The following is a 13,303-nucleotide window of genomic DNA, read 5'->3' as shown; positions in this document are numbered from 1 at the left end:
TGGAGTATTTCAAGTCGACCGTTTGTGAAAAGATTTCCTCTTTGTTTAAAAATATTGAAACACAGTAACACTTTTTCCTCCCAAATTTGACTGTAATGGGTGAATTTAATTAAGGAAATCAAAATAGTGTTGCCCATTGACAGACGAGACAGATTGTTTTACACGTTGGATTTTATTTGCATGGTTTCTCTTTAATCATTTGTGCCATTTTGACAGTTGATGTGCCTGAATGCACTTTTTTTTTAAACAACCTTGTATTTCCTCATGGATTTACCACATTTTTTCAAAGGATTACCATGCATATTTTTGTTCCAGCATTTGGTCAGCTTCTTGGGTGTCCCTATCATTCCGGCTGGTGATAGAGAGACAGTTATTGAAGATGCTTGGTAAAGAGTGGCAAGGCAGATTTTATTGAAGGGAAGAGCATCGTGATAGGGGTAGCAACCACTGCAATGGGGTCTTATAGTGGGAGAGAGATTGGGCTCGAATCTGAACACAACAAGGAAGAGTAGAAACTTCTAGCCAAGGAGCAGGGAGGGGGCCAGTGGATGGAAAACGACTCAGAGGAAATGTGCGGGGAAGCAGGGATTCTGGCTCGCTGACAGGATACTTGCTGAAGTCAGGTCAGTGTAATCAGACATCACCTGGGGGCGGTGGAGGATGAAGAACCTGAATTGGTATCAAGAGTGCCTGGATCTGGAGGGTGAGAGATTCTGAGTAAACCGTCTTCACAGCACTCTTGCTAAAAGCGGACAATGTGGAGATGACAAAGGAAGACCGAACGTTGAGGACTCGGTGGAAAAAAGGAGCCGGTTAGAGGTTGATCAGGGAAAGAATCTTGGTTGTCTCATGACCAGTATTGGTTTATCAGATAGATGCACAGTCTTGGAAAGACTGAGAGGCCTGAGCACGTTGGGGGTCACTGGGGTAGTGGTGATGGAATCACCCTTAAAGAGTGATAATGATGATGACTTTTGAATAAAATGATCTTTAGAGTATGTTTATGTTTGTATTGATTTGTGACCAGAATTCTACGTAAAACATCATGTTTGCTGTCAAAGGGCAAATTCAAACTAAGTCTTGCTACCACCATTCCTTTCTTCTAGGCTGCTGCTTCAGGTTTTTTCCTTTATTCAAATGCTGGGCTTCCACTTCAAGGGCACCAGTCACCAGAGAGGACGAACTTACCCTCTCCCCTGCTCATGCAGTCACTGTCACTAGAGCCCTTTGCTCTTCTTCCAAAACTCCAGGCCTACCTTCCTCAGGGCCTGGCCTGGAGTGTGCTTCCCTTCAGATGTTTCTCACCAATTTCCAGTCAAGTCTTTGCTTTCAAGTCCCCGTTCGAGGAGTCTCACGTCCGTCATTTTACTTAAATTTGTAACCTGTTCCAAGCTTCACTCCTGGATCTCCCTTATCTTGCTCTGCTTTGTCTTTCTTCCATGGCATTTATCATTTCTAAAGTACCATATAATTTAGTCATTTATTATGGCTAATTTTTAATGTTTGTCTCTTGCGGATAGATAGGACACTTTCTGAAAGCAGGTGCATTTTGTTGTTTTGTTGACTGACGAATATCAAATGTCTAGGATAGTGCTTGGTACATAGTAGGTGCTCAATAAAGAACTTTCGAATGAATGAACAAATGAAGAAAGAGACTAGAGGTGAAATTTCTCAGAGCTTTTGGGGGTCTCTAGGACTTCAAAGTAGATCTTAGGCTGGCCTCTTCTCTGCTGAGGCTGGTCTTCAACAATGTATGGGGAAGGTAAGTACTATTCCAGCTCCTTCCTTCAAAATAGAAAGAGATCAGGGCACCTGGGTGGCTCAGTCGGTTAAGCATCCAACTTCAGCTCAGGTCATGATCCAACTGTTCGTGAGTTCGAGTCCCGCATCGGGCTCTGTGCTGACAGCTCAGAGCTTGGATCCTGCTTCAGATTCTGTGTCTCCCTCTTTTTCTGCCCCTCCCCCGCTTGAGCTCTTTCTGCTCGCAAAAATAAACAAACATTAAAAAAAATAAAAAAAAAAATAAAGCTCTGGCAAGCAGAATCAGAGGGTTAGGACCGGTGAAGTTATTTTAGAAAGAGGTCCAAATCATTATGCCCTTTATATATGCTTGTCACAAAATACTTTAAAATATCAATATCATATCTGTAATACTGTTTTGCATTCAAGTGTTTAAATATATCTTATTTCACCCATTTTTCTGAATGCTCTTTATTTTCTCAGATCCTCTTGCATAATTAAAAACATACTACCACAAGTCTATCAATTGATGTTTTCATTTATGGTATTCCCGTAAGAATTTCTATGAATTTGTAATAATTCTATTGCAGGCTGGTCTACAACTGAGAGATGTTACTGTGTTAAATTATTCATGTTCAATGTTAAAGACAGGTATAGACACCCAAATATTTATTAAGCAGACAGGGGCTGATTCTCCCATTTTATTTTGTGCACTCTGTTTTAGTCATTAATGCTCAGTTGTACCGGCTTTTTCTAAATTTCTGTTTCTAGAATTTTCCAGGTACTTACTGTTTTCTAGCAAGAAACACCTTTCTCCTAGTTTTCAGATAATCAGCCAATCCCTTCTCTTTCTAGGTATTAGCTTAGATATCATCTCCTGAGAGAAACCTGCCCTAACTAATTTGTTTCGTTACAGCATCTGGTTTATTTTATGTATTGCATATGAACAGCCAGTCATTGTTTTATATATAATTTTTGTTCATTGGTTTTTCTTCCATTGTAATATAAGCTTCTTGAAGGTAGGGCCTTTATCTGTCTGGTTAAGCATTGTTTCTCCAACAACTCATATATATCAGGAATTCAGTGGTTGTTGAATGAATGAATGCTGGATTAAAAGTTGGGGTAGATTGACTAGATATACCCCTATTGCTGTGAAATTTCCTTGTATATCACTAACGGTATTTTTTTTTTTCCAGGACCATTGTTTGTATTAAAAGCTAGACAAGGACAGGATATCTAATAAATGTCTGTGGGAAATAGAGGTTTAAGATTTGGTACGATTATTATTTTTAGTAGTGTCTAACCCCTTCCTGGCAACCTCTTCCTCCTTACCTTCCCTCATTCCATATAGTAGGGTCAAAATTTTGTGCTTTTAAATGCCCTACACTAATTTTACTGACAATCATATTTTGATATGTTTTGTTTTATATAGGGTTTTGTTAATATAGTTAAAGAAAAATAACAGAATTTAAAGAGTGTCTTAAGGAATTGTCTCAGCTATTCTTTCAATCAGTGCACAGTAGGATCTATGCAAAGGGATTCTTCAGACACTGTAGTTTCAGTGAGAAATCATTTTGGTACTTGCCCACCTTAATAGTTCTTAATACTTTCTTTAAAGCTGTCATTTGTACCATGAGAACCCAGATTATCATGCTATCTGACACCATGAAATTTGATCAACTTTGTTTTTCTAATTGGCCATATGAAATAATACAGGGTGTGTAGGATGCCTCAAATTTATTGTTTCATCCCTGGAAGTTCAATATCAACTAAACTCTTAGCATGACCAAGTGAAAACATAAAGAAAACACTCAACCTCATTTAGTAATTGTCTGGAAACAAGAAGCCAAACTATGATCTATAGTGCAGGGCGATCCCATTGTGGAAATTTCACCCTGACTGTAACCTCTTATCTTGGTCTGCTCTTACATGTGGGTCATATTATGCACTGCTTTGTGCTAGTTTGACAAGAACTAATGTGGATGCTTAAATATTTTAAAGGCTGAACGCTTCAGAATGATAAAATACAGAGCTGATCAACCCTTCCTGTTGCGTTTGTGGTTAATGATAAAGTAATTTAATACTTTCTTTTTCTTTTTTCTTTTCTTTTCTTCTTTTTTTTCTTTCTTTTTTTTTTTTTTTTTTTTTTGCTCTATTAGTAGTTTCAATAACAAACATTAAAGTTCCTTGAAGGAAAAATCTTCAAATAAGGCCATGCAATGACACTTTTTAACTACAGTTGTTTTTTATTCAGCCATAAAATCTATCTTTCATAAAGAAACCCACTTACATGTCTTACTTCAGTGAAGGTTATTTGTAGACTGAAGGTCTTTTCTTGTCAAGATATGATGAATACCATGTGTGAAGACAGAAGAGCATCAGACCTGTATTAGCTGGAAAACCTACTGATCTGTGAATAACCTAAAAAAGAAAACCTGAAGATTAGCAACGTCGCTTTTAAGAATGATCCATCAAATTCAACAAGCAGATTCACGGAGATGAATCATCTGGTTCCTTTTATACCTACTATACAGTAAAGGTTATTTCCTTTCCCTACAAATAGAAGTTTGAAAATAAAGGGAAGGGAGACTTTTGAACATCCCTTGGTATAAGTCAATAATCTTAAAGTGTTTCTGATTTTTTAGATGTAAATCCTTACTAATGACAATTAAAATGATGTAGTCAAGTATTTCAGTATCGGGTTCAATATTTCAGGAACTTGGTCTCTATTCTTCTGAGACTGTGTTGCAAGGAGGCCAGATTCTCCGTATACACCCTCAGATTTTTTCACACAGGACTTTAATTTTAAGGCAAGTTGGACTCTCTGTTTGAATTCTTTTTAGGAATTTCTTACACAACTCGCACGGCCGAGTAGCATTTAGATAAATGAAAATAATTACGTAAGTTATTCTTTTGGTTGTTAAGTCTGTTAGTTAAAAGAATGAAAGATTCAAAGTACGTACAATCATCACATGACCTACAGAGTTGTTAAAAGTAAACCCTTTGTTCTCTAATTTTTTTATATTTCAAAACAGGTAAAAGTATAGGTTTAAAGCACATACTTCACATTCTCAGTATTAAGTAGTATGTTTGTAGTGTTTTCATTTACTTCTTTTCACATTGAACTTGAATGGACAGAATGACTTAAAAATATAAAGCACTTAAGAGGAATCACTAAGGACTTTTCGAATTTCATTCTTATCAGTGTTTCAACAAATAAACAAATCCTAATATAATTAAAAACCAATTATTTTTTTTTAAGATAGGTTGATAGAAAGGGATGCTGACATTGTAATACAGCTACAGAAACTGAATATTTGTGCTTCCCCTTCTAAAGATGATTTCTGGCAAAATACACCTTAGTAATTCAAATTAGTCCTTGGGTGATTTTTGTTGTTGTTGTTAAGTTAGCAGTAATTTAGATTGCAAATTTATTTTCTTTAAAAACATAGGTCTCATTTTTGGGGGGTATCTTTTGGTAAAATTTTGCTATTTGTTTCCAACATGCCCAACATAATGAAAAATAATTTTTATAGTGAGTGAATGACAAACTTTTACCGTGTTTAAGCAATTAGTAATCATTTAGGCTTTGATATTAAGTACTGTGATAATGTTATTTATAACTATTTTCATTATGTAAATTAAATAGGAAAATAGAAACACCATTCCTTAAAGCGTGAGTTATAGTTTCATGAATGAGAAGTTTGCTGCTAAAAAAATTTTAATGTTTGAAACCGCTCAAAGGCATTTGAAGACTTCATCTCTCATCAGATTATCTTGGAGTAAAGAAGAATTAAGAAAGAGGTAAAAATCTTTATTCAAGGACCTAAGTTGACTTTATTTTATGTGAAATTAGAGGGCCTGTTTTACAGGAGTACATTTTTTTCCCCCTAAAAGTCAGATATTAACCATTTCAGAAAACAGATTAAGCTCTGAACTTTTAAAAATTCTATTTTTTAAATGGGTTTCTAAAATTGAGAATGACAGTCTCAGTTCAAAAAGAGTAGGAAACGAAAACTCCTCTGATTATTGGAAGCTTAAACACTGCAGGAGGCCTTGAAGCCTCGTCCCACCTGCTAGAACAGCCATAAATCATAGATGAACACAGGAGAAAGAACCGTCAGTGATGTTTAGATATAGGGCCGCTGCAAAGTGCAAAACATGGGGTTTCAGAATTTAGCACCTAGGGCCCAACTACATATTATTGATTTTAACCTGAGCTGAAATAGTCACCCATTCAGTTTAATAATACTTTTTGTGAATGATAAAACAAACTTTAACTAAATAAAGCATGGCTTTAAAGAGATGTGGCATTTATGACAAAGAGTGAAACAATTTAATTAAGCGATAATGTTCACGGCACTGAAGCAATAAACAACATACGCAGTTGATTAAATGTAGGAGGGAGTTCAGGGTGAAATCTTCCGTTTGGAAATAGCTGTCCAGAAATCCTCCCCGTCCTCTCTTCTGATGGTGAAAGTGACACGTGGCTTGCAGGAGAACCTCAGCCATTTGCTTTTTTCTCGCATTTCCCTCAGTTGAGCACTGTGAACAAGTCCAACCATTGTCTGAACTTAAGACAGAGTTTTAGACTACAGAATGGTCATTCCTTTTCATTCAAAACTGAAAACCCATCTTCTAGTTTTAAGAAGTCTACTGATTCTCTTATGGGAGCCACTGACTTTAGGTGACGTTGGTGGCCACTGGGGGGAATTAATTTTTTTATTCCGTAGATGGTTTTAGGGTTTCTACTTATGGGGCTCCAAAAATAAGGGTTAATTTCTGGGTATCAGTTGCTTTCCAAAAAAGGACTTGAGTAATCTGGAACAGGTAGTGTATGGAAGTGTATCAGTAAGGGAGTTCAATTCCAGAAAGAAAACTAGACTATAGTAAATTTAGGAAGGCAAGAAAAGAAACCAGATGAATTTAGCATCAAAGGATTCTGTTTTGATGACTTGGAGAAGGTTAGAGCAATTAGAAAAAACTCTTTTTCTTTTCATAATCTCCATTTAAATTTTGCTTTTGGAAATTTGAAGGTATTGTGTTGGCAGATGAATGTATATTTCAAAAGTCAAATTTTTGTTCAAAAATGTATATGTGCTGGTATGAATATATGTCTGTATAATGTCAGGAAAATACACTGGAAAGATTAGAAGGCTATGCACAAAAATCTTAGCCGTAGTAGACACTGGCCAGTTTCCATTTAAATCTTAAATAATGCAAGTGATTAAGTTATGGGTAATTTTTATACATGTGTGTTTTTGTATACATGTTTTCAAATAATAAAATGAATATTTTATTATAAAATACAACAGCGAGAAAAATTCATAAACAAAACCTTTCTTAATTTTGCCACTGCAATCACTAAATAGTATAAAATTTGAATTTTTAATTTAATTTTACTTTTCACAAAAATATACTTACAAAAAGTTAAAATTAAAAAATTAAATGTACTCTATAAACACTTATTTTCTTCTAGCAATTTAAAATTATTGGTTATTGAAAGTAAGAATACAAGTTATTCACGAATATCAGTACAAGCATTTAAACAAAGCTGAATCTCAATTTGATATTTTAGAAACAAGAAAAAAGCTGATGAGCATTACTGAGGAACAATACTCCCCATGTAATATTGTATTCATGTTCTTTGAGAAGAAGAATTTAATTTAATTAATATGTCTTCTTTGTAACCTAAGTGCTGCTGGTTACTGCATAACCTACAAAGCTTAGGACACTGTAACACAGTTGTCTTGTTTTAAGGACACTGGGCAAAGAGACACAGAGAAGTATTTCTGTGGGGCCTGAGCTCTATTAGATACAGAGCAGATGTTTAACACTAGGAGTCATGCTGTGCCAAAGGTAAGTGATGGATCCTAATGATAAAAGTACCTTTGTGTTTTTAAAAAATATTTAGTTTTGCATGTGTGTTTGTAATATGCAGAGACCCCTAAAGCATGAGGGCTACAGAGGGGAGCAGTCCCTCTTAACCTGAGTCTAATGGAGGGACACTCTACTGTCTATCTCAAGTCTGTAAATATTTAACAGGCACCTGCTATGTCCAAGGTACTGAGCTACAGAGAAAACCTAAGAACATATTTCAAATTGTGTTTCTATTGAACAGATTTTTAACATCTTAGATGTGGTATGAGTGGAGAGGTAAGCACTCATATAACTTGCACCAGAAGCAGGCAGACTGGAAAAGGGGCTATATACTGAAGATCCAAAGGCTAATTTTAGTTGGGGATATCCTGGATTACACTGCATTTACAATAAGCTGTAGAACTGGAAGAATTTAAATAAGAAGAGGGCATTCCAGGAGTAGAATGATAGGAATAGACCGCTGTTTTTGAAAGAGATGAAGGTGGCTAAATCTGGGGTCTAGGTTTAGGGGATGGTGGGCTGGACCATCATGTTAGGCTGAAGAATTTCATTCTGTATGTTGTGGAGTATAGTAGGTTTCTGAGCAAACATATAGTTTAATCCCTTGACCAATTACAGTATACGCTTAACTGAAAGGCTCCCGCTTGTTTAAATAATAACCTACCTAGTAACGGACTTGTCAAAGCACTGAGTATGGATGGATTTTGATGAAGTTAAATATTCAGTGGTCACAAGTCCTTGTCTAACACCATACTGATTTAAGTATAGGCATTTCCCAGAACAAAAGATGGATTATAAAAGCCAGGTATTTTATTCCTTAATTGCTGTGGAAGCTAGTCTCCAGTTACAGCTCTAAGCTTTAGCTGATGTAAGAGTGTTTCAGCAAAAGTTAAATTTAATAGAATGCATTAATTCTTCCCCATAACAACCAGAACCTAGCACAAATTTTAGAATGCATTTACAGCATGTTAAAAGGGCAGACATTTATAAGGATATAACAAACCACCTTGCTAAGTTTTAGCTAGATTATAGGAATATAGGCTACTGTACTATAAAATAATTGACTTCATAGCTCTTTTCAAAAAAATAAATGGAGTGTGCACTTATGAAGTAACCCGTTTTATGGAGAAGTTTTCAAAAAGTGTTGGCGATTGCTAATTGAGTCTTATTTGGGGTTTTACTCTTTAACCAGTTTTATTTATTTATTTAGAGGCACAGAAGATAGAATGCTTGCAAGAATTATCTTTTCCTTCTATGAGAGGCATTCAAACTATTAGGTGATAAACACAGAAAAATAACCACAAAGACCTAAATAATACAAACTAACTAACTGAACAAACTTAGAGAAAAGAGCATGAGCTACATTTTTATTTGTTTAGTTTGGTTGTTTTCTTTACATGTTCAAGAAATACTTGGAAAGTCACCAAACATCGCTTGCTCTTCCAGCTTACCTTTTATATTGCAGATCAGCTAGCTAGCTTATTCCTCAGATAAATTGTACCAATCAGAGAGTTCACCAATTCATTTTCAAGGTGGTTGGAGACAAGGATTTGTCTCAGATGGGAACAGGAGACGATGAGATGAAGCAGCTTTGGGGTCTATGCCAGTGGTCCTTCCCCACGCCTGCAGGAGTAACTTTGTTGTGCGTTACGAATAAGCTCTTTTCTCTATGTGACAGGGAAAGTTCTCACAGGGAGTGTGGGTCCATGAGTTCAATCTTGTATGTGTATTGAAGAGGACTTAGTAGGGACATCTGTGATAGATCTTGCTAAGCGAATGGGGTAGAAACACATGGCAACAATAAATGTTGTTATACACTGTCTGATTATACTTTAATATGATTTTAGTAATCTGCTTTCCTCATCCAATGTTTGCCATTCTGAGGTGAACTCTCACTGCTCTGCCCTTATTTTCCTTTAAAAAGATTAATTTTCTTAATTGTTTGTTGCTGTGGCATTTAACTCCTTGTCATAGCTCTTTAACTAGAGTATATAAAACTATATTGCATTCAGAACCAGGAAATATTAAATGAGATCCAGACCTCAGCAAATCAGAAAACTAATTAGGAATTTATCTCATTCTATGAAGAAAAACATCTTATTTTTATTGTTCTCATTAAATGAATAATTTATTCTTTAAGAAAGCTTTTTTTTTTAAAAGCATTCATGAACACAGAAAGAGTGGGACCTTAAGCAAAGTAGTGATCACCATGATTATCTTAAGTTTATCAATTTTTTGTCTAAATAAAAATTCAAAAGATTTATGAATATTCTAGATAACTTTATCGTGTAAGGAAGACATCTGTGACTACGGGAGTATACTGCTTTATCTTGGGTATATGTGTTACCAAAAAACATACAAAATTTATTTTGTGTCACATAACCTAACTAAAACAAAACCTACATAAAGCATTACGTGAGTGGTTAATATCAAAGTCCTATTTTAATAAGTATTACATTAACAATGAACTCTATTAAGTCCATTGATATAATCACTGGCTATGTCACAAATGATATAAAAACATGTATCCTGGTTCCTCCTGGGTCCTGGTAATTCATGACCATATGCACATGACATTATATATATACACAAATCAGGACAACAGGATGAACTGAGTTTAAACCAGCTTGAAAGAGACCAAGGGCTGATACCCGACAGTGCTGCTATATCATCAGAGATCTTAAAAAGTAATTGAAAACACTCACCTTGTTTTGCTACTTTGGAGGTATACTGGCAGATTATATAGCCATCACTGGAACATTAAACTGAAGTATGAGAGGCCAATGTATCCCTTAGGAGAGAAAGATTTGTTAGAAGGTGTTAATGGTTTAGCATAAAAGCTCAAGGTAAGTCAAGCAAGTCAGCGGCTCTGAAGCATGGCTTTGCTCCCTGTGTTATCCTGCTGTTTTCTTAGTGGTGTCACCAAAATTCTTTATATTGATTGAGAAGGTTCCGTAAAGTTTAAATGTATGAGATCTCCAGGCTTAGGTCACTGATATTCACACTTTTAATTTTAAGGTAAAAAAAAATACCATAAAAAGAGCAAATAAGAGGGAGATCATAGGTAACGTAGGAGAAAAGACTAGCTTCTGAAGAAGTTTATGTAACAAAGTTCCAACATTAATTCGTTGACTGATTTGACAGGTGGTAATAGAGATAGACTGATCGATCAATCAGCATTAGCTGGTCAGTAGCAATGGTACTTTTCTCTACAGGCACATGAGCTTTTTCTCTCTGAGTTTTTATTCATTTTTCTGATACACAAACTGTACAAGTTTTTAATACATCATTCTTTAATGACGTATCTGAAAGATTAGAGCCCTTCTACTTTACAGTATTTGTTTGGTATCCAGGCTATTTTATTGACTGCTATTTGTCTTTTGTAATATGTCTAGTCTTCTGTTTTCATTTCCCTTTCTACACTGTAAACTTCTTAAGGGCAGAAAAAAAATCCTTTAACACCAGAGAAAGCATTAAATAAATAATTTCATTGCTTTGGATTTCAAGGGAAACTTTCACTATCATCCAATGACTATTTGAGATACCGTCCTGAAAGAATATTTATATCCTTTTCTGGAAATTATATATGATCTTTTCTGATGATTATAGACAAGTATATTCTGTACTATCTTGAAGGCATTTTCAATTGTTTAAAAATTCTATCAGAAAATCATCATAGTTAATAGATATTCATACTTTAACCTGATTTTCCTTCCTTCCTTCCTTCCTTCCTTCCTTCCTTCCTTCCTTCCTTCCTTCCTTCCCCTCCCCTTCCCTCCCCTCTCCTCCCCTCTCCTCCCCTCCCTTATCTCCTGCTTGTTTTCTTTGTAATACATTGAAAAAGTATTGAAGTAATATAGTTTCTTTTTGGATCTAAATGAACGATTCTATTAAAGATAGGCTAAAGAACTATGTAAGGATCTTCAATTTCTCTATTACAGATTTCCCGAGATTTGCAAGAAGTAGGGCAAGGTGCTATAAAAAGTTAATACAGAGTGGTCTGAATGGAAAAAGACGTAAAGTGATTCAATTGTGTCAAATAAGCATCTGAGATTTTCTTAAGGATAAAATGTTAGATTTTTTAAGACTGAAATTAGTTGAAATTCTCCTCTTCCTCCATAATTAAGTAATAATATGTGACAAAGCATGAGTTATTGCATAATAATTCATACCTTTTGCTTTGCTAAGAATGAGGCCATAGGATGAGTGCTTGTTGAAATGCACAAGTTATGAGTTATTGTATCATAATTCACACCTTGAAGTACCATATTGTGATTATAAAATGGCCCTGTGCAAATATTATTAATTTTTAAAGTTCAGAAATAAATTATTAAAAATAACACATTACGACTTCAAAAGAACCTCTCTAATGTGAATTCATTAAAAATGGAATGAAAAATAAATTCGTGTACATTGAACCAGAATTATATATAACCTTTCTTGATGAACTATTTTCATTGACATAGTGTTGTGAAGCATCTACTCTACAATTTGTAGCTGTTGTGAAGCTGTTTCTTTTTTGTAACATCCCAACAGGTAATGTATTCTTACTTGATTTTTTCTCTCAAGGCCATAACTTAATGGTGGCTGTAAGTCAGACTTTGCAGTCAGTTTTAGTACTATTTATTTTGTTCATCAGGGTTGCCTGTAGAAATCATGAAGGGTAACTCTCTTCAGCGTTTGAGCACTGACCTCCAGTCTTTGAAGCCAGTCCTTCAATGGCTTCTAGGACAATGCCTTTTACTGGTCTCCCTCTCCCTTCCTCTTTTCCATATCTTCCATCAGTTTCTCTTCATTTTTCCCCCACTGGCGACAGGTAGTCTCAAAAATTCTCATCATATTTTCTTTTCTTCTCTGTTCAGTCTTACTCCAGCAAGGTATTATCTATTTCAAAGATTCTTTCTATGTAGATAACAACATAATTGAGCACAGTTTCTAGAATTTCACTCATACTTCAAATTACTAATATTTCCTGTTACTATCCCAGTTATTAATCCATATCTTAAAATCCAACAAATCAAGAATGGACCCCTGTCACCTCCTCTCCAAACCAGCTCCTTTTCCCATTTCTCTCACTACTGCTATCTGCTTTCTGCTCTGAGATTAGAAGCCTTTCCATCACTTTTTATCCTTTTCAAGTACTGAGCACCCATTTTGTGCCAACTACTCAATGAGGAATAATTTAAGGTGAATGTCTTTAAAGAACTTACATTGTAATAAAAGAAGCAATCATGCAAATAAATACATTTAATATGAGAAAGAATGTGATATGCACAATAGGGCAAGCAACCACATTCCACTGTCTCTACATGCTTATCATGAAATATTTCATGGAGAAATGATTCTGGAGGTGGTCCTGAAGGATAAGTGGAATTTCAAAGAGTATGGGGGTCACTCCAGGGCAATGAAAATCGCGAGCAAACACCTGTAGCAGAGAATACAGGAAAATCCTCGCTGCCTTTTAGTGTTAAAATATCTTCTTTTTCATGAAAACATGGCAATGGTAGGTGTTGCCTTGTTATTTTAATGTTCTTACTTGGCAAAACAAGATTCCACAAAAACTGTGTCAGTCCTGTAAAAATGTTTACATGGTAATAAATTTGAAAGAAAGGAAATCGCTGCTCTCTATATAAAAAGCTACCAAGTCCTTATCTGATATGCTGATCTCATATTCCATTTATCT

This window comes from Acinonyx jubatus, chromosome A1 (assembly GCF_027475565.1).
Source record: "Acinonyx jubatus isolate Ajub_Pintada_27869175 chromosome A1, VMU_Ajub_asm_v1.0, whole genome shotgun sequence".
In the NCBI taxonomy this organism is placed as follows: domain Eukaryota; kingdom Metazoa; phylum Chordata; class Mammalia; order Carnivora; family Felidae; genus Acinonyx; species Acinonyx jubatus.
Note: the sequence above shows the minus strand (reverse complement) of the source record.